The sequence below is a fragment of the Paramisgurnus dabryanus genome, chromosome 22 (assembly GCF_030506205.2).
Source record: "Paramisgurnus dabryanus chromosome 22, PD_genome_1.1, whole genome shotgun sequence".
In the NCBI taxonomy this organism is placed as follows: domain Eukaryota; kingdom Metazoa; phylum Chordata; class Actinopteri; order Cypriniformes; family Cobitidae; genus Paramisgurnus; species Paramisgurnus dabryanus.
Genome location: NC_133358.1, coordinates 13,099,539 through 13,103,354, shown reverse-complemented (window position 1 = coordinate 13,103,354; position 3,816 = coordinate 13,099,539). Strand labels below are relative to the sequence as shown.

At 31.7% G+C, this 3,816-nt stretch overlaps 1 long non-coding RNA gene across 1 annotated transcript; it reads right to left on the bottom strand.

Annotated features, from left to right (window-relative positions):
• Positions 1 to 1,438: 1,438 nt before the first annotated feature.
• On the bottom strand, positions 1,439 to 3,552 carry LOC141281418 (uncharacterized). The gene is made up of 4 exons (XR_012335723.1): positions 2,875 to 3,552; positions 2,423 to 2,471; positions 1,993 to 2,036; positions 1,439 to 1,570 (listed from the first exon to the last, which is right to left on the bottom strand). It is a non-coding gene; the product is annotated as an uncharacterized lncRNA (long non-coding RNA).
• Between the last annotated feature and the right edge of the window lie 264 nt (positions 3,553 to 3,816).

Here is a 3,816-nt window from a genome sequence, read left to right as displayed (position 1 = left end):
AAGACAGAATTTATGCCTTTAAAGAAGATTGAAGTTTATTCACACAGTGCTCCTGCATATCAGTATTTTCTCCTGCATGTCAGAATTTTAGAAGAGATCCTAATGTCTAAAACTTAACAATGCTTGCAGGCTAAAGTACAATTTTCCTAAAATGTGCTTAAGACAAAAAAAATACAGTAAGAAACTATACTTAAAGGCGGGGTGCATGATCTCTGAAAGCCAATGTTGACATTTGAAATCACCAAAACAAACACGCCCTTACCCCAATAGAATCTGGACCTTCTTTTGATAGACCCGCCCCACACATATGCAACCCAGGCAACGATGTGGGTTAGTAGACACGCCCCTTACTGCTGATTGGTTACAAGTGTGTTTTGTACTCGGCCCGACTCCCTTTTCCAAATCGTTTTTCAAAAATCATGCACCGCGCTTTTAAGCAACCATTATAGTTCTGCGTAGCTACATGTCTGTTTTTGTATACTGTACTTCTGTGTCGTTGTCTGCGTCAATATGCATTTACACATGCAGACCGCTATAAGGAAGCATTTACACGTGTAACCCAAAATAGCAGTGCAACAGCCGAAGAAGCAACTTCAACAATAAACTCACAAAAGAAAAAAACGTCTATATGAGGAAATGTGATGCAGATTTTTTTGACCTGACAAAAGGGGTTTTCGCAGAAAAGATGTACTGTCACATTTTTGTAGATATGCACGTCAGGCTACGCTGAGCTATGCAGGGCCTACGGGGTACCCTGGTGAAAAAATAGTATGCTAAATATATTTAATTTTGATATACTTAAGTATACTTGCAGTCACACTAATGACCAGTATACTTAAAGTGTGCTATTGATTAGTTTATTTAAAGAGTGCTATTTTGGAACAACTAATTTTGTACTTAATATATTTTAGTTGTATATTAATTGTAACAAAGTACAACTTTAAGTGTATTTAGTGTACTTTTGTGTGCTAAAGTGGAACAACTTTAAGTGTATTTAGTACAATTTAAGTACATGACTGTTTTTGTGCTAAATTCATGCTTGATAAGTGGATTTAGAGTGTGTTTTATTTATGTTAGGAGTACATTACAAATGTATTATGAGTGTCTTGCAAACATACAATCAGTATATCTTAAATAGACTGTTTGCGTACATTCTATATATTTTTGGCCAATCCAAAATTCTAAAAACTGCCCTGGTGAAAAATGAATATGCCAAGTACATTACATTTTGTATACTTTTACATACCTGCAGCTAGATTAGTAATGAGTATACTTCAAGTGCGTTAATAATTAGTTAACTTAAAGAGTGCTATTTTGGGAATAGATTACTTAGCTGGTAACATAACCAAAATAATTTTTTACAAATAAATAAAAGCTGATTAAAACAGTCAAAAACAATTCATTTTAAATATATTTAAAATATAGTTTTATTCACAGCATTCAAAGTGTACAGTATTTGCCTAAAATTGAACAATTACTCATTGAAGAATGTCAAGATGATTGAGTTTACAACGTCTTTCTCTCCCAAATCAACTTTAGTCTGGCAGGTTTTGGTTCAGCCTAAGGAAATCTGAAAAAGAGAGACAATAAGCTCAATTAAAAAGTGTTTAATATTAAAACATTACATTTATTTAAGACTTACTGTATTAAATCTATAGTTTACTGGCAGAGATTGTATAGCAGATATATTTTTACCTAAACTAGAGCTTGACTTAAATGTCATCATATATATTAAGGGGCGGTTTCCCAGACAGGAATTAGACTAGTCCTAGACTAAAATAAATGTAAGAGCTGTCCAAACTGAAAACAACTTGCTCTGACATATCTTAAAATACATCAGTGCCCTTTGTTTTACATCGTTATGCACATAAGTAATGTTTTTAGTAAGGCATGTTTGTTAAAACTATCCTAATTAAACTAAGGTCTAGTCCTGGATAAAGCTAATCCCTGTCCGGGAAACCACCCCTAAGAGTTTTCATTATAATGACTTGCCTATATGGGCTGCAAAATCCTCCTTACATAAAATACTTCAGCTCCTAAAGAAAGATTTTATTGTATTAAATTTAAATGTAAAAAAAAGAAAATGCAACAAGCAGACAATTGGGTGTTTCCTGGAAAGGGATTATCTTAAAACAGGACTAGGCCTTAGTTTAATTAAGAAATATAACCAGTTTCAAAAAACATGCCTTAATAAAAACATTACCTGTGTGCATTTTGAGGCAAAACAAAGGACACTGGTGTATTTTAAGATATGTCAGTGCAAGTTGTTTTCAGTTTGGACAGCTCTTACATTTATTTTAGTCTAGGACTAGTCTAATCCCTGTCCGGGAAACCGCCTCAATATGTATAACGTTATCTAAACTGAAGCTTGATTTACTACTACGAATGAATTATTATATCTTAAGAGTTTAAAATGACTTACCATTAGCTGCAAAGTCCTCCCTACAAATGTCTTTGAAAAACTTTAGCTTCTGAGGAAAGAATGCAGCATCATTAATACTAAATACAGTTAGGTAAAAGCCTTACAAACTCTAAACAGTCAATAAATGGTTAACTTTCACGCTAACGTTACATTTAAAAAACAGATTTTCTGACGCTACCTTTTTTCATTAACATATACATACACACCAATACATATATTTAACAAAACAATCGGGTGTACTAATTCGATATAACAGGCTGACAGTGCTATCTTTCAAACCTTTAACATTAGCTATAAGCTAAGCTAAGCTACACAGCAGCTAATCAGTAATAGCGAGTTAGACACCGCGTTATTGACAACATTTCGCATTCGAAATATGATAGTCTACCGATAAACTTCAGAATGGTCAAACGATAATCAAATATAATTAATTTTAAGATATTTTAACGTACCTTGGGACTGAATCCGTCCGCCTTGAACGACTGGTAAAAATCAAAATACGTGCGTCGTGACGTCATCACACACACGTCAGATGCATTATTCAAATCTCAGAATTCACTTTTCTCTGAAATGCATTTACGAAAACTGTTTAAGTTTTGTACAGCTAAAAGCGGTATGCAATTGACTGAAAAACTACAAAAAAACAAACACTCATATTCCCCTTATGAAAATGAATGTTTTTTTTTTTGTGGTAAAAGTTTAGTAACCATGTTTTTTTGGTGTATTGATTATTATTAGCAAAACCACGGTTATTTTGTGGTAAAACACAGTTAATTGGTTTATCCAATGCTTGACTATAGTGAAGTTAAAGTGTACCTTATGTTAATAGTATATTACAAATGTATACATCTACAATATAAAATGTAACTGAACATACTGCTCTCTCGTAATTTTAAGCCCACGTTATTTCTCCATAAAATAATATACATTTGTACACCCCATATACTTTCAAAATGTACTTAAAATATACTGTTTCTAAAGAATACTAAATAATGTATTTTAGAAATATACTGTCAGTGCATTATTATAATGATAACTTTAAGCATACCGATAAAGTATACCTAAAATACATTTTAAAATAAGTTTAAATTTAGTATACTTTAAAAATTGCACAAAACTTTAACTTTAAGTATATTTTTCTAAAGTATACTTTTAGAAAATATACTAAAGTATAATAATTTTGAAGTATGTTAAAAGTTTAATTGTAAAAAATACGCGCAAATATGTTGTAAGCATACTTTAAATATGTTTAAAGAAAGTACATTCCTTTGTAAGTATATTTGTAATGTACTATTGCAAAGTTAAATATACTTGAAATACAATAAAGTATATTTGTTTTTCACCTGGGTAGGTCTTACCATAAATTGAGCTTTAGGTAACATGCCTTGATAAGC